A 25,092-nucleotide genomic window follows, 5' to 3' on the forward strand; every position below is an offset into this window, starting at 1 on the left:
CCTTGCCTTCGGTGTCTACAAATTTGAGATTCTTGATTTCATACAATTCGATCTGCATAGGATGAGTGGGGCAAGGTGATTTCTTCTTCCTGTGCAAAGAAGCTGACAACCCTATGGAGAGATTATACTCAACTTCTTTCATGACTAATTTATTAGTGGCATACCCCGGTAAAATATGCAGAGACTTCTCTTTGCCGAAAACTCTGAGGAAAGTGCCATCCGGTGAGGCAAACCAATCTGCTATCTCTGACACTGCTTCCATTGCCCCACATGACATGCAAGGTGGATCTTCCTCAAAGATCAACTTGTACAACAGAATGAGGAAGTGATCAGTCAACTTTTCCATTACTTCTCTATGGTTGCACTCTGAAAGTAGTTTGCAATAAATGTGCATGGAAGGCTCTCGTGGTGTCCAGGTCGAATTCATGTCAGGGAATGCATTATGGGCACAGATTTCATCTAGTAGATAGACAAACATGTAAAATATAGCTTGCTTTCCCTTGGGAGGACTGAGGGAATTAGCTACATGGATCCTCAGCCGTTGAGCCAACAAGTCTGACCAATTGAATGGTAGTCCTTGATTCACAACCTGATTCAGTAAGAATTCCCACCCTTGAGGGAAGGTATCAGTGCTCTGATGACCATTGATTCTACAACATAGAACTATCAAGAGCTGAAAGGCCCTCCTGAGAGATTTTGTCACCTAGGTGTTGGTGGGTGTCTGATGGAACTTTGTTGAATCTTTCACCCAACTTTTGAAAATGTGCTTTGTGCTCAAGTAGTTGGTGGCAACATAGAAGTAAGAATCCATGGCCGATTTTGACTCCGGAAAATGGTGCATGAGATGATAATTCGGTTCTAGAAAAGAAGCAAGCCTTTGTCTGTTGGCATTGTTCAGAGTCATAATCTTTGGATATGTATGAGAAACCATCCATTTGATGATGTATGCACATGGGAAATCCAGATACCTGCATGCAACCTTATGTAACCTTGACCTTTGGACATTAATATAAACCTGTCAGTCTTCAAGGTCTAATTTGAAGCTTCATGATAATAATGCTTCATTCACTTTCTCCCATGTGATACCTGATTCTTTCTCTATGAACAATTGAGTGTTTGAGTAAACTGGGAAGTCCATTGGCATACTCTCAACTTCCTCCTTGGTCATGCTTTCAGTGGTATCCTTTCAGTGGATAGAAGGAAAGCTCCAAAATAAAAGCAAGGGAAAAATGTTGGAGGGTGGTTGTAGCCACTACAACACTTGGCGATACACTGGTAGGATTCCAACACTTTGTATGGATCTTAGCTCATGTAAAATAGGTCTATCTCTTCAGGAAGTATTTTTCAGTTCATTAATCACCATATATTTTTTACTTAACTTAAATATATAGTCCCTACCATTCTCTTCATCAGCGACACACTAATAAAGACAAGCCAAACTCAGTTGGTTCGATTGAGGATGGGGAGTATATAGATACACAAGTGAAGCAGGACTATCAGAGTCTTGTTTTTCATCTTTGGTGTTGCTCCGCTGTCAGAAGGCATGAACAGTACCCCGATAGAGTCACTTCAAGGACATAAACATTTCTCCGCTACCAGCGAGCTTAGACAATACCCTGACAGAGTTATTTGCTTCACCTATCTACATAGGAATCCTTTCTCTTCTTTCGCCTTTTATTATTTTTTTCTTTTTTGTTTGTTTGTTCAAAGAACTGTGCATATGAAATTATTGATTTAATGAGGCGGAAGAGGAATCCTGACTTATTGAGAGTAGTAGAGGTTTTCCCTTTAGAGGAGGATATTTATACACCTTTGGAATACAATTCACTTGTTAAATTCCCCATGCCCCCCCCCCCCCCCCCACCCCCCCCCCCCCCCCCCCCTCCTCCCCCCTTACTCTACTCGATTTAGTTGACAAGACGAAACTGAACAATTATAAAACCGATTAGAGTAGGTGGTACTAGTTATAGAGTAAGCATCATGATTCCACTATGGTTTTATCCAAAAAAGAACGTATTTTCCATCAATGTATCATTGACTTAAAGATGTAATATTCACGCAAAGATTGGGAATAAAAAGATAACCAAGCATTGATAGTAGCAACATTTTCTCCCAAACTTCACCATGCTTTCTTCATAAACCAAACACGGTCTCATGTGAAAACTATCCTACAATAAAAAGGAAAGGTAAGGGGTAGGATGTAAAGTAAATCAAAACAAGACAAATAAAGAAAATAAACAAACAACTACTCCTAAAATAACCGAGAATAGGCTAGGCTTACATAAAATGAAACTTCCAGTGTAACCACTGATGCATAGGCTGACCTATATGGGTGAGGGAATCCATATCAAGAAATATATTCAAGCACAACAACATACAAGAAAGATAAAACGATACATACCTTGACATTCGAAGAGTGAAAGTGCATGTAGAAAAATAGAAAAAGAAAGCACATGCAAGACACTCTATGGATGCATTATGGTGTTTGTGCACATCACAACAACAAGACATGCAAGAGCGATATTTCAAACTTCTTAACTTGGAAAACATAAAGAAAGAGAAAAACTTACATTTCATAACAAATCTTTCTAGGTATGATTCCTCCAATGATTGAGAGATGGCATCATGCAAAACATATGGAGGGTGCGAAAATTGAGATATGGGTGGATTTTCAATTTGCGTGATCGAATGATGATGATCCTTGGAAGATACAAGACTATTCTGATCAAAGTTGTACTGGCCGTAAGACTATGAGAACCTGACATAACCATTAGCTGAGGCTACAGTGCCTCAAAAACTTGCAAAATTTCCATGAAATTGGAAGGTGGATCATCGAAAATCGGTGGCTTAGAAAGGTCGACAGCAGAAAAATTAGAGTTGTGACTGGAAGAGTCAATGAATAGATCATGAAAGACATGATTAGAAATTTCATCATTGTAAACAGAGGCATCCTCTTGATCTGATGAATCATAAAGAGGGGAATATTGAAAACAAGAAATTTCACCCTTTGTTTTTTCCAAAATATTCAAACGACTGATTTAAAGATCTGAAAAAGAAAATTCTTCCTCTCCATGTTCATTTATAAAACTGATATTCCATGAGTTCTGAGTGTCATCAGAATTAACATCGTCAGAAACTAATTCTTCAGAAGATTCAACAGGAATGACAGAATCATAGAAAATGTCAGGATAATGAGGGAGAGGTGAACAAGGAGAAACCTCAACTTGTATCGCAAATTCTTGTTCAAAGATAGAATCCCACATGTATCACAAATTATTGTTCAAAAATAGAATCCCACATGTACTCATTGTAAATGATATCATAACTTGGCTGGTCAACACTAACTCCATCTTGAGTTTGATCCTCATGAACATTAGAAATGATTGAAACCACTGAACACAAAAAATCCCAATTGGGAGGACCTGTTAGGGTCCTATAATCTATAGGATCTCAAGGTGATTAAGCATTTCACAGTTTGCAGGTTTCAAATTGTTCATAAAATGTCAATTTTCAATTGATTTCATTAAAAAGAAAAAAAGAAAAAGAGAAAATAAATGAAAAGAGGGTATATAAAAAGAAGAAAAAGAAAAAAAGAAGAAAAAGAAAAAAAGGAGAAAAGAAAAACCCCAAAAAGTTGTTCAAATCATACAGTCTAAGCATGATTGAACAAATTTCAATTTATGTTGATAGGTTAGAAAATAAAGATATGCCAAACAGCTTAATCTTGGCAAATCAGTAGCTAGGTAGAAAATAAAATTGGTTCAACTGTTTAATCTGGACCAAGAGGAGAAATAAGTGATAGAGTAGGTTAGGTTTTGAAAGAAAAAGAGATGAAAAAAAAAGAGGAAAGGGTCTGCAAGTCTAAGTGCACCCTGCAAATGGAAAAGAACAAAAATGTTAGGCTATAGAACAAGGGTAGGTAGATTGAGAATAGAAGGACATATGCTAATGTTGTCCTAAGGTCGGAGAGGAAAATCAAAAGAAAAACCAAGGAAGGGGCATTATATTACTTTGATATCATTATTCCCCTAAACTTTAAATATTTACCCCCTTGTACCTATAGTCTTCCCCTCATTTATCACCTAAACCCATCACGCACTCACCTGTCGCATCTTGATAAATCCACCCACCAGCTATCACTCCATCCCTGCTCACTATGCCTGATCCAATGGCCCATGTCCTCTTTTGGGCCCCCCTCACCCTCTGAAAGTTAATCCCGACCGGGGGGGAGGGGGGGGGTCCGAAGCCAACAGTTTCCGCTCCCCTACGTGTCATGCCCTCGTGAATTCGCACCCCCCCATCATATCGCCTACCGCTCCCCAGACCCCCCGAAAAGCTGTATTTGATACCACAAACCGCTCACCCATTCGACCGTTGGAACACCTGCCACCTCACTGCGCCAAGTTGTCCCATCCACCCAATCACTTCCATTCTCGCCGTTGGGAAATAAATGGGTTGGGCCATTAGCCAACGGACCCGCGCCAAATCAGGCCAATCCAATGACACGATGAAAAATCATAAAACCACCAGTTTACGTCGATTTCGAATTTTAACTGTTATTGTGCACTTGCAGGCATTTTTTCACTCCATCCAGACATTACCAAGAACACACAGTGAAGCCAAAGCATAGTTATACAGTACAGAACTACTCATTTTCTTGCAGAGATCAACATTTCCCACTCTTGAATCCCATTTATGTTTAAATCCCTTTTCTTTCTCCCTCATCGAAATCCCACTTCTTTTATCCCTTTCTGTTACAGATTTAGCACAGGGCAATTTTCAGAGTAAAGTTGCAGAGAAAACAGAACAACAATAACACCAAAGAAGAAAGAACCATAAATATTTAACCCAAAGGTGCACCCACCCCTAGATTTAGATCATTTACTACTAGATGACAGGGATTAAAAGATCCATGAAACCCTCTCAGAATTTGATCTGTTTAATATATATTGCTGGTGGGAGGACAAATTCATGGAGGAAATGGATGACATAGGTCTTTGGGACAGCAATCTACCTTTCTATATCTTCCCTAAAACACATAGTTTCCCATAATTGATAAGGAAGTGTCATTCGTGTTACAATCCACAACAAAGAGCAGTGATGGCCCCAACATGACATATTTTATTCATAATAGATGCTCAATCCATCACGCCGATGATGCAAGCCCTAGTTATTGAAGGAGTTGTTCCTTTTTCACATGAAGTTCTGATTGAAATGTATCAAAAGATTGATTTCTCCAAGAGAGCTAAGACATTAGAACTTTTCATGGCTGAGAACACACCTCTGCCAAGCAAAAACCCTCCTTATTCCTCCTTTGTTTTCCCTGACAAAACCAGACATATTGCCACAGTTCTTTCCTATTTACTTGGCTATTATTATGACCAATGGATTGACGAAGCTATTATAACTTTCCTATCTATCCTCTCAACTGAATCCAAGCCTTCTGTCCTTTTCAACTTTAGCCAGTTTCTAGCAAATGCAATCCATGAACAACTGGTCAATTTCTTCACAGATGAAGTTTTTCATTACTCCTCAGTGTTGGTTTACATGTTTTTGTATTTTCAGGCAGACAGGTTCCAATTTTCATTAACCAAAATGAATGAGGAAGGTGAACCTCAATCAATAATATTTTGGACAACATTGGTAATGAAAGATCAAAAGGATTTCAGTTACAAGAAATTTGTGGAAATGTTTGTCCACCCAGCAATGAGCCTCCTCAGTGGGACAACAGAACCAAGGATAAATGAAGATATAAAGAGAATTATGCAACTATCTGATCAAGCCAGAACTAAAACTACACTGAAATAAGAGTGTATGGCTGTGAGTTAGCCCCCTACAAGCTACCAAAGTTCCTCCCCATGAGGATCTTTGCATTGGAGTACATTAGACAGATGATTAGTGCAGATGAGATGCATTTTGTATCAGCCAAGAAGAAATCCCAATTCAGGATCAAGTCCCAAATTGGTCCCTTCATTTGCAACAACAGAGCTGCAGGAGAGGAGGCAGACAAAAGATTAAGGGAGATGAATTTTTCTCATAGCTTCACATGGTCTTATGACCCATGGGGCATTATTTCTAAGAAGAGGGTGGAAAACAAGTCCACTGCCTACATCCACACTCAAAGGCCCGAAATCGAGAAATATATGAATCAGATAGAATGGATGCCTGATACATTACAGGAGGCCGAGAAGCAAGCAATCTCCTCTTCCAGTGCACAGACTCCAAGGCAGCAGGAGAAACACATTATTGAAGAAAGCACTGAAAAAGGAAAAGAACAAGAGCAAGGAATAACATGGAAGAGGTCCAGAGAAGATCAGTCACCAGGAGCTGATATTTACATGAAAGAATTTAGGTTGAAGTACAGGAAGAAGCCTAGGAAACTTATGGACATAGATAAAGGATCACCATAGTAGACGGTGATCAACATAATTGATATTCCAGATTCATCCCCAGTTGGAGGACAATCATTTCCTTCTACTCCGATTTCAGAAAGACAACAATCTCTTCAAGTATCCTCATCTTCAAAGATGACTAAAGAGAAAGAAGAGACAATTTTTTATACCATCATAGAAATCAAAATAAAAAACAAAATACTAAAGAAGAGCACCTATGCTTAGTTTTGGAAGCAGAGTGCAACCGCACAAGGCAGACTTCTTTCTTCCTTTGACTCAGAGAAGGGAAAAATGCATATGGATTTTTGGAGGTACAAACATCAGAGCCCAAAACTCTAGTAGACTACAAGCATACTTCCTTTGAGTTTGATGTCAAGAATGTCCATCGAATAGATCAACTGGAGATGCACAAGAAAACATGGGAAATGATTTCATTTACTTTAACCATCAGTTCCATGAATTTATTCAAAACGCAGGTGGCCCTCTCAAAAGCTCAGTCTCAATTGAAGATGGAGAGAATTTCATCATTATCAAGGACGCCAGGATCAAGTCTTTGAAAGCCTTAGTAATAAAAATTGGATATGGTCCCTCAGATACAAAAGTAGCTAAAGAAGTAATAAAGAAGAAAGAGTTAGACATTGCAGCGCTGAAGAAGAAACTCAAGCTGCCTACTACACATGACCCACTGACCAAGGAAATAGAGTAGGAAAAGAGAATAAAGGCTGACATGATGAAACTAATAGTGGAGCAGTCCATCCAAGTCAAAAAAATGGAGACAAAGATGCAAAATATGGTGCAGGATAAAGAAAATGCAACACAGATGGCTCGCACAACAATGGAGGCCCTTCCTCTAATAACCCTACCAATGACTACTCTAGTAGGTGCAGCCACAGGAGTAGGAAGCAATGCAGAACAGTTGGCAAGATCTATGGAAGGAATGAATCTGCAGAATGAAGAAATCAAGAGGCTGGAATCCCAAGTTGGTGTTCTACAAGATTAGATTAAAAGAGCTGAAAACAATCACTTGGTAGAGATGCAGAGAGCAAAGGCATTGATAGAGAATATTCAGAGGTCAGAAAAATAATCCTCCATTGGAAATACGCTAGGGAGGGTTAAGGAGATCATTTGGCACGAAGTGATAGATCGTATGAATGAAATTTGGCCTAGCATGCAAATTATTTTTGAATAGAAAGAGTTAGTAGAGAAATCCAAATAAGCCATTTCAGCCACCAATACAGAGTTGGGAGATATGCCAGCAACAACAAATAGAATTATCAAGTGTCTGAATGCAAGAAACAAATATGAGCTGGAAGACTTGGGAGTAGCAGATAGGACAGAGACCATACTACAAGTAAATGATGATAACAATAAATGATATGTATGTTCTCTATTGATATCATGATGATGATAGCTTTGATGGATAGGTATGTTTTATATTGATGTTACAATGATGATAGCTTTGATGGATCTGTTTGTTTCCCATTGATGTGATGATGATGATAGCCATGATGGGTGTGTCCCTTATGTTAGCTACTTACATTAGTTCTGATTCACAATGAACACTAATGCAAATGACTAGGTCATGTTGATGATGCTATTATGACAATGACTAACACTAAGAAACTTTGTTAGTGATGATTATTGAGTATGACATGAAACCACCAGAGACACTTGCATATGATGAGTTTTGTCTTTGAAATTTTAAGTCTAGTATGAAACCTACTATATATATATATATATATATATATATTCTGATGGTATGTTAGTGGTTGCATGCATAGGTTAGTTGCTTGGTTGAATGACTCACATATGGGTCATGGGGTTGTACAATTGGATGGAACTACATGGGAGGGGTGGGACAGTGCCCCTGATCTCACTCTCTAGCACTCCCACGTGACTTGGGCTGGACAAGTCGAAACACCTTTGCCTTGAAGATCACGATGTCATGGGTGCAGGTCCCAAATTAGGGTCGTTCATGAGGATTTTACTGGGGGTCACGCATCAAGGCAAATTCCTTGATCCCTGACACCAGTAGTCTCATTATAGCATACAACATAAGAGATGATAGTGGTCTCTGTCATTGCACCTAGACTTTCCCATCGTAGTCATTAAATGCTTGAAGGGAAAGTGGCGTGGCATCCTTGGAACTTCAAGGGAAGTTCTTGAAGGGCATGACCGACTTGACACCCTTGGAACTTCAAGGGAAGTTCTCGAATGTCACAACCAACTTGGCATCCTTGGCATCATTAAAAATAAACTAATAAATATAATCAATATATGCAAATCCTACAAATTAACATCAAGTGGTAAATGATGTTATGATCAAGGCAATTAAATCAAGAATAAAACTTGGGGTAAGGGGAGAATATGAAGAAATAAAATATTTTACCTTGAGAACTCTACCCTTCCCATGTTGGAAAATATTAGGTATATAATGTACATAAGGGACATATATGTAAGTATAAAAATTAATTCTAAAATATTTAAAAACTTCAATAAGAGAAGAGGGTGGTGAATTAAAATAATATTAATAAATTAATTTTAGAGAAAATTAGAGAACCTCCATGTGGCAAGAGCCATCATAAGAATATCCATCTAAGAGGCAAATTGAGTTAAATTAGGAAATAGTTAGGGGACCAAATATGAGACTTATCAATTGAATTTAGTAATGAACACAGATTAAGGAGTAGAAAATGGGGATCAAGAGACAACTGGGAGAAGAAATTGGAAGTCTTGTTAAGGTGAGGAAAAATATTATTTTTAAATTAAAATTTAAGTAAATAATTTTATAGATCCTTGGTAAGAGACTGACACATGGGTGGGTGAATAATCAAACTTTTGGATTAATATAAATAAATAATTATGCATGAAATGGCAAGTGTCAACTATGAAGCCTCCTATAAAAGAAGGGGCAAACCATGGGAGAAGGGACTTTTTTCACCCTATTGTTTGATGGATGAGACTATGTCATAATAGTGACTACGAGCTATAGTTGAGTTTGGTGAGGTAGAGGACTTTAGAGAGGGGAATCTTGAGCCAAGGAGTGCTCTCCTCTACCAGCTAGCACATTTCCTCCATTGTACAACCCCATTGCAGCTCGGGGGTCCGCGGGGAAGGAGAGTACCCAAGGAGTAGGCTAGGAGGTCAACCGGTGGGTCACTACATTCGGATTTAGCACGTCAACATTCACACTTGGAGGCGAACACAAATAAGGGAGTGCAAGTAGTAGCAATTCAAGATTGAATCTCGTCTCCTGGTGAATGATACCTATGTTATCATAATGTTCTTTTATATGACTTCATTGTGACTATAGTTAACAACATGTATAATAGATGATATGTGTAATGCAGTGAATTTCATGGATGTTTTATAAAAGTGCTTAATATTTTGGAGTTATCAATGCTATCTGCTTATGGTTGTATTCTTAGTTTACTGTATTTTTTCAAAAAATAAAATAAAATCATAGGGTTGTTCCCTACAAGACGAACCCTTAAAAACATGCATAATAAGTTGGACTTCTTACCAAATATACATTATTCAAATGTTGTACCACAAGTTGTGAATCGATTATGACAACTAAGTGATGAATACCACATGAAATAACATCATATAACAATTCCATCACTATGTTATACTAAAAAGTGTTATTAGTCGAGGAACTGATACAAATCCCTTGTAGACTAACTAACTCATCATCCAGAGCATAGATTGCCCACGCTTACGAAGAAAGGTTTTGAGTACTACGACTAGCGCCATCAACATAACCAACATATAGCTGAGGGAACACCGACATCTACAAATAAAATGAAACCCAATATTAGCAAATGTGGTAGAAGACTCTAGAAAACCACATTGTAAACACACTAGCAAACCTATACAATATGTACACAATGACTATGCAGAAGAAATCTTAAGCATAATATTTTTTCAGGTACAACCCATTTCAGGGTTGCACCAAAGGAATTCCATCAAAGTCAACTAGTTCATAAGCCCCTTTTGCTAGTACACACTTGACTATATATGGACCTAACCATAATGGTTCAAGCTTCCCAACTCCTAATTTGTCAACTTCCTAGTCATATAAAAGGACTAGGTCACCTTTAGATAAGGGATGTCGCTTAACACTCTGGTCAAATTGTGCTTTGAAACATTTTTTGTGAGCCTCGTTGGCCATTCTGGCATCATGTTGGGTCTCATCTAGGCGAGCTAGATGAAAAAAATGTTCTTCTTCTGTGGAAGTTGTGGGAAGAAGCTTGATGGCTAGTTTTAAAGATGGAATCTCACATTCAATCAGGAGAACTGCTTCTAGACCATACACCAACTAAAAGGGTGTAAATCCAGTTGTTGTTTGGATAAATGTTTAGTATGCCCATAAAGAAGAAAAAAGAATGGTTGGCCAATTCATCTTATGAATCCCCACCATGCGTTGGAGCATGGTTTTCAAAATCTAGTTAATGGCTTCTACTTGTGCGTTAGCTTGTGGGTAATAGGGAGTTTAGTTATCATGCTAAAGTCCCAACTTGGCAGTAAGTTCAGACATCATGTAATTTCGAAAATGTTTGCCATGGTCTGTGTGATGGTTTGAGGCACACCAAATCTGGCAATAATATGGTTGAAAAGGAATAATGCAATAGTTTTTTCATCGTTGTCAAACATAGGCGTCGCTTCATCTTATTTACTAAAATATTTTAGAACAATGATAATGTAGCCATACCCCCCTACTGAATGAGTGTTACAATTCATGAAGTCAATGCCTCATTTGGCAAAAGGTCCAACGACAATAACCGGATGCATGGGAGCACGTGGAGCAATTTTTCGATAACACTTTATCGAAAACACTTTTCGATAACACTTTTTCAATAACATTTTTCGATTTCAAGATGTTTTTTGCACCAAAAAAAGGATTTTATTGTTTTTTACTAATATTTTTAAAAAATATTGAAAATTTACTTCGAAAAAAAAGAAGTGGTGATGCAGAATCAACACTTTTCATTTTCAGGATGTTTTTTCATGTTTTTTTGGGGCTTTTTGGCTAGAGTTATCGTTTTTAGGTAATAGTTCTCATTTGATCAGTAACTTTGTTTGTATTTGTGTAAGGAAAATGTATGTTGATACAAAGAAACTCTTATTTTAGACATACATGAAACATGATATTGTCAAATTCATTGCAAAATGTCTAGAATGTCAGCAAGTGAAGGCTGACCATTGCCATCCAACAGGTCTCCTGCAACCTCACGACATTCCTATGACCAAATGGGAGGTAATTTCTATGGATTTTATCGTCGGACTACCTCTTACTCCACAAAGGCATAATGTCATTCTGGTTGTGGTGGATAAATTAATGAAAAACACCCATTTTATTCCCATAAGAGATACTTACGAAGTTGTCGATGTAGCTAGGTTATTTATAAATGAAATTATTAGATTTCATAGAGTACCTAAGAATATCATATCAAATAGAGATTCACGATTTAATTCAAGATTCTAGACTTGTATGCAGTCAGCTTTCGGAACTCAATTAAATTTAAGTACAACTTATCATCCTAAGACTGATGGACAAACAGAAAGGGTGAACCAAGTACTAGAAGATATGCTAAGAACGTACATTATGGACCAACAAACACACTAGGAAAAGTAATTTCCCTTAGTTGAATTTGCATACAATAACAATTACCATAGTTCGATCGAGATGTCTCTATTTGAAGCATGATATAACAGACCTTGCAGAACACTGTTGAGTTGGGATAGGTTAGAGGATTGAGTGATAGTGGGACCAAAATTAATTCAAGAGATGGAAGACCATGTAAAAAAAATAACAATTAAAAGAGGCATACGATAGACAAAAGAGTTATGTTGATGCTCACTAGAAAAATATGAATTATGAAGTAGGGGATCACATTTTCATTCGCATCATACCAAACAAAAGCACCATTTGGTTTGGAAAAAGGAACAAAGTTGTCACCCTGATTTATTGAACCATTCAAAATTTTGGAAAAGGTTGGACCTGTAGCCTTTCATCTTGCACTACCACCCCACTTGCATAAAGTTCATAATGTTTTTCATGTATACATATTAAGACATTATATAGCTGAAAAATCTCATAACCTTCAATGGAAGGAACTGTAGGTATTAGACAAGGGAACCATTTAAGTCAACCCATTATGTATACTGGAATGTAGAGTTCGACAGCGCAAGAGCCATCTGATAGACCAAGTTAAGGTCTAGTGGGACAAGTATAGCCCTGGATCGGCTATCTGGGAAGATACAAAGACCATATGTCGAAGATATCCCAACTTGTGTTGATTTTGATGAACTTAAAACCTTATTTTGTATATGACTACTTTATTTTAGTTAGATACTTAAGACTATCATTTTGAACTATCACATGTAAAAATGAATTTTATTTTGCTGGTACATGGATACCAATAAGAATATGTTGTTTGTTTAACTCTGCTGGTACATGGTATATGTTATTTGTTTAACTTTGCTGGTACGTGGATATCAATATGAAATATGTTATTTAATTAGCATTGTTGGAATATGAATACTATGAAGTTTAGTATTTGTTGAACTTTGCTTTGAAATCTAAATCATGAATTATGTTATGGATGAAGATATATATAATTTTATTTCATTTTTGCATATCGACGTGATTAATGAGATGAAAATAAAAGAATGACTACATTTTAATATGAAAGCTAACTTATAGAATATATGGGCTGGACATGGCCAAGTATGTTATGTCATAGATAACAACATATATGAGTTACACATAAACTGTTATTTAAATACGATTTGAATATATTGATGCATATATTTTAATGTGTGGATAAGTGTTTACATTGCAAATAACATCGTTACCAAACCGACCACATGATGACAAAACTCCAAGAACAATTAAGACTTAATGAGATACCATGATAGACTGTTGACCTTGGTCCTATTAGGAGGGGTGGAGGTATTGCCCACCGTTTATCCTTCAAAACACGGAGTCATGGGAGGCTTGTGCGAGTGACACTCCTCTAGACGTGTGATGATGGTTGTCAGATGTCTATTTGAGAAATCAGGTCGATATAGTCGATGCCATCATCCTTAGGGTCTATGAATGGTTATGAAAGTATAACTGGCGCCATGTCATATTCCACTAGAGGACGGATAAGATGATATCTAAAGAGATTAGGAATGCGCGAGGATCCCTCCTAGGGCCCTCTAATTAAAACTAAATTTATCTAATTTTAAACACAATCAGAAGGAAATAATTTATTTATATATAAACATTTATTTGATGACAACGTACCATTAAAATTTATTTACCACAAATTAAATAAGTAAAAATTTCATTGCGGCCATTTACATAAGTAATCGATAAGTGGAGGAATACCTGTTCCAATAGCTTTGTTGAGATGCTCTTGAGCTCCTAACTCTATTGGGATGCTTCTCTTGACTACCCGACTGGATTTGCCTCCCAGCCAACTAGGAAGTATATCTTAGCCCAGGGAACCTCCACAGGTTCCCTAGCCATCCGAGCCCAAGTCCAACCAGATGTAGTGTGTCCAAGTTTCACAACACTCTCCAAATCCAAGTTTGTATTCCTTCATTTATCTCTCCATTCTCTCCCTTCTCTTTCTCCACATTCCTCTCTCAAACACAATCCTCCAAAACAAAAGCAAGACCAAGGAATCCCCCCCCCCTTCCTCTCATCATCCTTCCCCCTTTTAAGCCTCTTCCTCCCATCCACCTCAACCACATATCATTAATGTCATGAATACCCCCTCATCCTATCATTTAGTATCCTTGACTTTTCTTACCATATATTCTCCCAAGTAAATTTGAGAGGACATTTTGAGGATAAGATATAGATATTTAATTTGGAAATTAATTGGGGAAGACCATATTTTCTCCCAAGTAGATTTGAGAATACATTTTTGGGATAAGATATGGATATTTAATTTGGAAATTAATTGGGAAAGACCATATTTTCTCTCAAGTAGATTTGAGAGGACATTTTGGGGATAAGATATGGATATTTAATTTGGAAATTAATTGGGGAAGACCATATCTTCTCCCAAGTAGATTTGAGAGGACATTTTGGGGATATGGATATTTAAATTGGAATAAATGGAAGGAGACCATATCCTATCCAAAATTAAATTTGAGAAGACAAGTTGGGAATTGAATAATAACAATAATAAAATTTATATCAGTAAATAAAAATTATAGTTTCACAAATGTAAGTATATACCAATATTTCTTGATAATTATAAGTCAATATTTTCAGGTAAATAAAATTTGCATGATAAGATTAAGTAGGGAATTACATACACCCCTCCTTCAGAAAACTTCGTCTCAAAGTTAGAGTAAAAAAGATACAAGGAGTTCGAAAGCAGTTTGACAATAAGGCATAACAAAATAGAGAGAGAGTTATAGTAGTAAAATTTGATAAGTCAGACAATGACACCACTTCCCATCAAGAGTCTCCAACTAATCTATATCCTCCTATCCTTCCTAACCTACTTCCATTCCCACCCTATCCATCCTCTGCTGTTATATACTATGGCATCGGCTATACCAATCTAACCACTGATAAAACCAATATGGCGGAAGCGTCGACTATATTGACCTAACTTCCCCAACAGGCAACTAGAAATCGTCATCACACATCTAGGGGAGTGTGTCCATCACTGCCCTCCCACAATTCCAGGTTTGGAGGTTACATAGTGGGAAATACCTCCACCCCTCCTTACACTAGGGTCAACACCAACTGGAAATCGTCATCACACGTCTAGGGGAGCGTGTCCATCACTGCCCTCCCACGATTCCAGGTTTGGAGGTTACATGGTGGGAAATACCTCCACCCATCCTTACACTAGGGTCAACACCCTAATATGGACCACACTATAGTGCTAGTTGGATACTTGTCATCGAATAATCCAGTTAGGTAGTCTTTTCACCTGCCATTTACATTTTACCTATGTCATAAGAGTGCATATCAAGTAGATACAAAATATAATAGAACAATGTACATCATACCTTTCCTCATTAGATGTCTCGACCTTCCCCAATGGAAGAGTAGATCTTGGTTATCATATAGTTCTTTCCAATCTGCAGGTTAGTTCTCATTCATGCGTATATATAACAACAAAATATATATAGATAAGTGATCTTAAACATCATGTTAATAAGTCTAGTATCCACGTGTCAATTTTGTAGTTCATACTGGAAATAAATTTTACATTAGATAAATCATAATTTCACTAAGTCATTCATTAGAGAAATCATATCCACTTAAGCCATACATGAAAGAACAATAACTCTGATAAGTTATGCACTAGATAAATCATAACCAAGTAAGTCATACATTAGGTCATACATCAAACATTTCCATCATCAATACCTAATCCATCTAATGATTTATATAAGTAGTTTCACCTGTTCAACTAAATGCATCAATATTACATAGTGTTCATAAATAAATAACACGGAACTACAAAATAGAGCCTTAGCATAGGTAGCTATCTAAGTCAAAATGGGCATCACAGATGCTCATGTGACAACCTTGTGAAACCCTTCGACAAACAATTTAGAGTTGAAGCAAAATTCAACTTTCTGCAATGAAAAATAGCATTTGAACCTGGATATGCTACAAGGTGGTACCAAAGTAAAAAAAATACCAAAATATTGGCAAGCCCCATTGAATAAATGGGCAATTAGGCACATGACAGATTTGAAGCTTTATAATGTATGTATCAATGCAACTATTCAATATATTATGATATTGCTTGGCCCAACTTCTACTTCAAAAATTACCCTTTAATCTTCAAACTTCTCTCATACTCTACTATAGAAAACTTGCTCCATGACTGCTGAAAGTTTTACTAGTTGCTAATAGACATAGTACCTAACTATCATTGGTCTTCAACAAAGTTATTCGTGCTGTTCTACTCATATTCAGCTTAGAAAAAATTATCTTTTGCAAGTTTGAATATTCTTGTGTCTCAAAGTACATATCAAGCTGTCTTAACCAATAATCAAGTCTATCGGCATCTATATCTCAAATAAAGCTATGGATTTCCAAATTTCCATCAACTTGAAACAACTAGGATCACAAGTCTCGTTTCCATAACTAACATATATAGTTGTATCATGTCATTTGCATTTGACTAGTAAGAATATTGTTGTTTGGCATCATGGAATTGGTTCCAACATTTTACTCAAATTAGTCAGCATGAATCATTGAAGCATATTGATCTTCTCTTCTGGTGAATTTCAAAATTTAGCAGAGTTTTGATGTAGGCTTTTAGGATTTCATCTTCTAGCTTATTGCCAAGTCTCAAAGACATTTTATATTGTCCGATTATTTAATTTGGGACGATACCCTAGCTGTCTTCCTTCTCCAATATTTTCAGGCTCTTGTAGTGTTTCTCATGTTACAATCTATTGGTTTCTTTTCATACCCATAGTTTGTCCCTTTTTAATCTTCAACTTTGTTCTCAACCTTCTTGGCTTAGGCCTTCAAGTTGTAAGTTCTTGGAATCCATCAGCATGAAACAAACTTCAATACCGAAATTTGATTTTATCTGATTTTAATTACCAAAGATCTAGTATTTGATACCAAAATGATCCTTCAAATTATGATTGGACTTTGTCAAACCTTCAAATTGCACTTGGACTTCACTGATCCCCATCACCAAAGACACAAGTTCATCAATTTTTGTCAACTCACTTTCATCCTTCCTTGAACTTCAATAAAACATTTACGATTTGAACTTCCACTTGTTGGCGTGCAAATTCAGATCCCACTAGAAATCTCTCTCAGCCTTCTTAGTTGATTCTTGTAAGGTTTAATGGCTTTACTTGAATTGGATTTAAGGTCCAAGTAACCACTATGTCGAGTTGGCTAAATTTCCAAAATGGAAATTGCCTCATTCAATATGGTGTTTCCACTCTCAATCACACGCTGTACATTAAAATGCAACCAACTTACAATTCTTCCAACAACTACAAACTACAAAGTATTATTCTCTATCTTCACAAGCTTGTCAAAATTTAAGACCAGGAACAAGGCCTAAACCTAACTTTTCAAGGCTTTCTTATCTAGATTTATAAGTTTAATTGCTAACTATTTTCTTAAACCTCAATCAAGAGTTCTACAGGTTTAGCTCGACTTGTGATATGGTCAATATTGGAAAACAACGGATTAGTGCACTATCAATTCCACTAGAAAGTTCTAGTATAAGTTTCATGCATATAATTTCTTTAATACTTCAGTGAATATGATCAGCTCAATCTCAAGTCCATGGATGCTAGGCAATATCTTGACTCGGTCACCTACTATTTTATTCCCTTCTTAGTTTGATTTCTTCTAACTCTACGCAACTCTATATTTTTCTGGTGATTAAATACACTCAACTCTCATGTTACCTTGGTCTTTGGACCCATTGTTGTTGGGTAATGGACATACACAATAGCATAATATTTGCAAAAAAAGAAGAGACAAAAGAAATGGAGATATTGCTTGTTATAACTTAATATGGAAAATATCAAGACTCGATATATAAAGAGGAGTGAGACTACCCCGTACAACCACCCTGTTTCATTAAGACATGACTAACCCGGTTTAACTTAATATTATTTATAACATGTGACTTTATTAATTTAAGCCACTTATCTTTATTAAATTAAAGCACAAAATTATATTATTACATTTAACATATGACCATTACCATAACCTCTCTCTAATATTTGTCTTTCTAATGTACCGTCCAGAACTATTTCTGAATTGGATCCCAGAGAAGTAAATTCAATATGGAAGTCAAGGAATCAAATTCCAAATGGATCAAATGGAACCAATTCCCTTTTGTGTTGGGTTTGCAATAACTGATTTAGTTATTGATCAGTTTAGTTAACAACCATTTTCCATGTTTTTTGCATCTTTGTCGGTCACATGCTTTAAGTATTGACTTCTTCCAGGACTTCTATTCAAGGCAAGTCATCAACTGCCTTTCATTCAAGCTTTAAAATCTTTCGAATTCGGACAAACGTCCTTGCAACAAACATGAAGCCCTCATGTTCCATTCAACTTTAGCCCATTGCAAAGCCCTTGAGATCGAGTCAAATCTATTCTCGCATTGCCTTCAAGCATTCGATGCCAAACAAACTGATCAGATCTAGATCAAGGTCAAATGCTATCATTTAACAATCATCAATGGCTAAGATGCGTGGGAATAATATGCCAAAGATACCTACATAGCCAAATATTATGCTGCCACCTGTCTTGTAATCAAAGAATTTTAATACCTTTGAAACATGAAATATTAACCAGATAAAACATTAACCCCCTTTAAACATTACCTATTTAAATCAAAGATTGAAATTTAATCCCAAATAATTTTCCATTCTTTTACTTTTTGTTTTATTTTAATTTTTAACCTCCAAGATTTGGCCTTCTTATATTCATCACCCTTAATCTTCGTGAACTGACATCAACACTGCACCTGTACATATTTCAACTATAAAACAAATTGCAACAATGACTTGTGATCCAGACAATGTGCCCCAATCCACGTGATTAAAACTTGGTTTCATAACCCTGATTGTCACAGACTGCTTAGAGACTCTCAATTCTTGGATGAGGACCAAAGAATGACATGTAAGGTCAAGAATGTTGATGATCTCGAATGAAGGTACAAACATAGATTTTAGCAAACACATCCCAAACTTTTCTTGAATCTGTTACGAGACTCGGTGCATATTCCACTAAAAAATTTGTTTACCCCAATCAGGCATTGGGGGGCTAAATGGTAATACTTGTCTTGCCAGACCTGTAAGTCATATGTCGTAGACAATTCTTGGATTCCATATGACATAGACTAATTTACTAAGATTTTAGCAAGAGAGACAAGTAAAGAAATATTTGACATGTGAAATTTTACCAAAATGTGTAACTGTGAAAGAAACATAATGCATCATCAGTGCACATTTCACCTCAAGAAAACAAAAAAAGTGTTATATCTTCATGCTTTCACATTCTCTATCCCATGAGTATGAAATAGATAATAGCTAGTTGCAGGAAATAGTTAACGTGCATACAAAGTATGTTCACATAATAAACACCCAACTACATAATACACAAACATCAAGCTAGCAAGGCAGAGTTTGTCCTTTGTATTAAGTCCTGGCAGTTCCAAGCAATATTGGGACATGATTTTTAGTAGCTTCATTTCTCTACTGAATATCACAATTTTTTATTTTTATTTTTTTATAGTTTGATTTTTAAATTTTTGATAAAGTTAAATCCATATCTAATATTAAAATAGTGAAACACTTGGCCAAATTTCGATTCAAAAATATATTCAACTTTATGGAAAAAGCATGATTTATGTAAAGGCCAAAATGAAATATACTTGCTACACTCCTAAATTGTGTTTATATAAAATCTGTAATAGTATAAAAAGGGTAACAGTTTGTTGAAACGGTGAAGGCGACCTTTAAGTGAAGGTTTTTTTCAACGGATTAGTAGATTTCCTTGTACTCGATCGTTTAAACATTGCTGAAGCATCTCTAGGAAGTGGCTCGCAAGAGATTCAGGTCAAACATGATTCGTTGCGCCACCTCCAAATTACACATTGTCGTGTAATTCAGATCTCTATCAGGTGTCCATAGTTGGAAACTTTGTCCCTTAGACGCTCATGCATGGCTTCTGCCACTTTGCAATGCCCTCAACTCCATGAAATTGATGTGGCATCTTGCCACAAGCTTTCAGATGCAGGCGTTCGTGTTGTGGCAACTTCATGCCCATTATTAACATCTTTGGACATGTCCAATTGCTCTTATGTTAGTGACGAAACACTTCGGGAAATTGCTGCTGCTTGTCCAAATCTTCGTCTTCTTGATGCATCTTTTTGCCCAAATATCTCTATGGAGGTTGTTATCTCTCTTCCTTGGCATCTTTTTTTTTGTGGGCTTGTGAAACTTAGTATAAGAGCATTGGATCAACATATGCTCTGAAATTATAAAAAGAGAATTGTAATAATATATGTGAAATGGTTTTGGACTAAGCGTTGTTTACTGAGCCATCTTCAAACGGAAACATTCCTCTTGGTAATCAGGGAAGTATCCTTCACTTGAAGGAACAACCAAATGTTGTGCACCGACAGAGTAAGGAGAAGCATATAGTGGTTAAACATGAGGAATATGAGCTTCCAACAAGAGATCAGAGTGATGTAGTTAAGGATACACATGGTAGTGACACAAGAAGTTCTAAATTGTCGATAAAATGGAAAAAAATCATTAAATTAGTCTTAAATGAAATCAGTTCCACATAATTTTTTTATAATAAAAATGCTTACAAGTAATTATGAGGGTTATAAACTTTTTTTAGTGAATATTTGGGTCTAGTGGGTTAGAGGATCCCTCCTTGCCGCCTACGGCCACGGTTCATCCTCCGCCTCCCATTACATTACCCTGTGCACCCGCTACGCTCTTACTCTGTAACTCCTCATTTCCCTTCCTTTTATCAGATGTTTCCATAATTTTTTGCACTACAAGTCTTTGAGACTCAAACCCTCGCCGGGCTTGTAAAAATCGATTTGATTTTGACTGTGACAAGTTCTCAGCTTCTTTGCAAGAGGGGGAGACAGAGCAAGAAGGAAGAGTTGGCAACAGTCTTATGATTTGGGTATTGGCAGGATTACTGAGTTACAGTGTAGTTTTATTGAGCTCCGTACCTGGTGGATATGGTGACCACTACAGTTCAAGGACACCAGAAAGTGGTGCTTCGTCTGGACTCGGCCGAGAGTAATGGCAGAGGATGGAGGGGAGCCGATATTCTTGTTTTTAACTCTAGCCATTGGTGGACTCACACAGGAAATCTCAGAGGGTAATTTTATGCAAGCCATTAATGATAGCAGTTTCTCACCCTCACATTCCAGGTTTGGTAATCTCAGATCCGGCTGAAAATGTGAAAGAATTTCTTGGGCTGAATGGCGTTGGCTTGAATTTTTAATGACAGTTTGGCCGAGTGGTCTAAGGTGCCAAATTTAGGCTCTGGCCCGAAAGGGCGTGGGTTCAAATCCCACAGTTGTCAATTTAAATGGCCTGCTAATCTCACGCCCTTACAACCCCTACAGAAAGTGAGACAAGCTTTGACAATATGATTACTGAGATGAAGCGCAAATACTATTTATTAGGTGGAAAGGGATACTATTTATTAGGTGGAAAGGGAGGTGTTGGAAAAACAAGCTGTGCAACATCTCTTGCTGTTAAATTTGCAAATAGTGGGCATCCTACACTTGTTGTGTCCACTGATCCTGCTCATTCTCTGAGTGACTCCTTTGATCAGAATTTAAGTGGAGGGAAGCTAGTTGTTGTTGAAGGGACTGATTCACCTTTGTTTTCATTGGAGATAGATCCTGAGCAAGCAAGAGCAGAATTTCATTCATCACCTCAGAATGATAGTGGCAGTGGTGTCAAGGACTTTATGGACAATATGGGCCTTGGAGGATTGGCATAACAGTTAGGTGAATTGAAATTAGGAGAGTTGCTTGATACGCCACCTCCTGGTCTTGATGAAGCTATTACTATCTCAAAGGTTACACAATTTATTCAAGCACAAGAATACAATATGTTCACTTGCATTATATTTGATACCGCACCAACTGGTCATACACTTCAGCTTTGTCTCTTCTAGATTTCTTGGATGCCTCTATAGGAAAAATAATAAAGTTAAAACAAAAGTTGGCATCAGCAACTGATGCAATCAAATTTGTGTTTGGTCAAGCTCGGGAAGGTCGTGAAAGTGCTACTGACAAACTTGAGCAACTCAAAGAGAGGATGGCAATGGTTCAAGAACTCTTATGTGACAAAGAATCTACAGAATTTGTTATTGTCACCATTCCTACGGTTATGGCTGTGAGCGAGAGTTCAAGATTGTTCTCTGCATTGAAGAAGGAGGGTATTCCTGTGAAGAGACTTATCGTGAACCAAGTTCTACCGCCATCTTCATCTGACTGCAAATTCTGTGCAATCAAAAGAAAGGATCAATTAAGGGCTCTTGATATGATCCAAAAAGACCCAAATTTATCAGATCTCGAGTTGTTCCAATCACCATTAGTTGATGTTGAGATCAGGGGTGTCCCAACACTAAAATTCATGGGTGACATTGTGTGGCGGTAAATGTGATCAACATGAAATTAAGGAAAGAATGGTAGGTCAAAAAGTGCACTATTGCAGTTGTCACTGGGTCAATCCATGATTGCAACTGCTCCTTCAGATACAGCTGGTTCTAGTTCTACTTCTCGTACATAGCCACTTTGCGCATCGTTCAAGAACCTATTCAACTAATTCCCAATGTAGTCGCTGTTATCATTCAAACCAATGTCTCATTAAGTTGTATCATCAACTTATTGAGGCTGCCGAATTAAAGGATGGGTTGGTTGAGCGGGTAATGGTATTTCATCAAAACTCTGACATCTCTCTTCTTATTAGTTCTGCAACACTAAGTTGGGATTCCAGTTCATCAAAGCCCACATTGAGAAACATAAATATGGAGGTTAAGCATGGCCAAAAATTGGCAATTTGTGGAGAAGTTGGGTCTGGAAAATCAACTCTTTTAGTTGCAATACTCGGAGAAGTACCAAAGTTGAGGGGCAGTGTGAGTATGAATTATTTACCCCCTTACCTTAACATTGTCAACCGTTTAAATTGATGGATTCTCTTTCTTAACGTTTTCAACCCTGCCTCTGCAGTTGCAAGTCTATGGCACCGTCGCATATGTTTCTCAGATTGCATGGATTCAAACTAGAACAATACGAAACAACATATTATTTGGGTGTTCCATGGACGAGCAGAACTATCAGGAAGTTATCCTCAAGTCTTCACTGGATAAAGACCTCCAGAATCTTCCCTTTGGCAATCGGATTGAAATAGGAGAAAGAGGTGTAAATCCAGCGGTGGCCAAAAACAGCAGATACAACTTGCCTGTGCCTTATATCAAGATTCTGATATTTATCTTTTGGATGATCCTTTCAGTGTTGTTGATGGTCACACTGCTACTAGCCTGTTTAAGGTTAATATGGTGATTGATATATGGGTTTTACAGTTAATATGTAACTAGTACTAATTTGTACGTTACACCTTTCTACAACAATGATTTTCATTTTCCTTAGCTTCCTCAGTTCTTATTAATCACGGATTTTGATGTGTAGGAATACCTAATGGGAGCACTATCAAACAAGACAGTGATCCTTGTAACACACCAAGTTGATTTCTCCTGGCATTTGATGCTATTATGGTTAGTAAACAGTTGTCCTAGTCATGTGGACGCTGTTTGTTTGTTTGTATACAACTTTTTGACGAAGTTTTCTAACAAATGCGACATAATTATAATTCATGTAATTTTCACATATCTAATGCTCGTAGTTTTGGTGGGTTTAAGGTCCAGATTTTGAAACTAGCTCTGATACCACGTGTGAAGATCCCTCCTAGGGCCCTCTAATTAAAACTAAATTTATCTAATTTTAAACACAATAACAATGGAAATAATTTATTTATATCTAAACATTTATTTGATGACAACGTACCATTAAAATTTATTTACCACAAATTAAATAAGTAAGAATTTCATTGCAACCATTTACATAAGTAATCAATAAATGGAGGAATACCTGTTCTAATAACTTAGTTGAGATGCTCATGAGCTCCTGAGTCTATTGGGATGCTCCTCTTGACTACTCGACTGGATTTGCCTCCCAGCCAACTGGGAAGTATTTCCTAGCTTAGTAAACTTCTACAGGTTTTCTAGCCCTCCGAACCCAAGTCCAACCAGATGTAGTGTGTCCAAGTTTTACAACACTCTCCAAATACAAGTTTGTATTCCCTCATTTATCTCTCCATTCTCTCCCTTTTCTTTCTCCACATTCCTCCGCAAACACAATTCTCCAAAACAAAAGCAAGACCAAGGAATTCCCCCCCTCCTCTCATCATCCTCCCCCCTTTTATGCCTCTTCCTCCCATCCACCTCAACCACCTATCATTAATGTCATGACAACCTCCTCATCCTTTCATTTAGTACCCTTGACTTTTCTTACCATATCTTCTCCCAAGTAAATTTGAGAGGACATTTTAGGGATAAGATATGGATATTTAATTTGAAAATTAATTGGGTAAGACCATATTTTCTCCCAAGCAGATTTGAGAGGACATTTTGGGGATAAGATATGGATATTTAATTTGGAAATTAATTGGGGAAGACCATATCGTCTCCCAAGTAGATTTGAGAGGACATTTTGGGGATAAGATATAGATATTTAACTTGGAAATTAATTGGGGAAAACCATATCTTCTCCCAAGTAGATTTGAGAGGACATTTTGGGGATATGGATATTTAAATTGGAATAAATGGAAGAAGACCATATCCTATCCAAAATTAAATTTGAGAAGACAAATTGGGAATTGAATAATAACAATAATAAAATTTATATCAGTAAATAAAAATTACAGTGTCACAAATGTAAGTATATACCAATATTTCTTGATAATTATAAGTCAATATTTTCAGGTAAATAAAATTTGCATGATAAGATTAAGTAGGGCATTACAGAATGATAGGATGATTATAGAATACCTTGGGAGCTCAACTGGGGCAGAATACGACTATTAAGATTAAAACTATAAATGATCAAAACACAAATCCTACATAATT

The 25,092-nt window shown here is 36.9% G+C and overlaps 1 non-coding gene and 1 pseudogene across 1 annotated transcript; both read left to right on the forward strand.

The window, feature by feature from the left end:
- The first annotated feature begins 21,397 nt into the window (after positions 1 to 21,397).
- TRNAQ-CUG (transfer RNA glutamine (anticodon CUG)) lies at positions 21,398 to 21,477 on the forward strand. The gene has a single exon. It is a non-coding gene; the product is annotated as a tRNA-Gln (tRNA).
- Positions 21,478 to 21,555: 78 nt separating this feature from the next.
- LOC149266540 (ATPase GET3B-like) lies at positions 21,556 to 22,614 on the forward strand (annotated as a pseudogene).
- Positions 22,615 to 25,092: the final 2,478 nt, after the last annotated feature.

Source organism: Pinus tabuliformis, chromosome 6 (genome assembly GCF_031772625.1).
Source record: "Pinus tabuliformis cultivar Carrire ecotype Pingquan chromosome 6, CPIR1, whole genome shotgun sequence".
Classification (NCBI taxonomy): Eukaryota; Viridiplantae; Streptophyta; class Pinopsida; order Pinales; family Pinaceae; genus Pinus; species Pinus tabuliformis.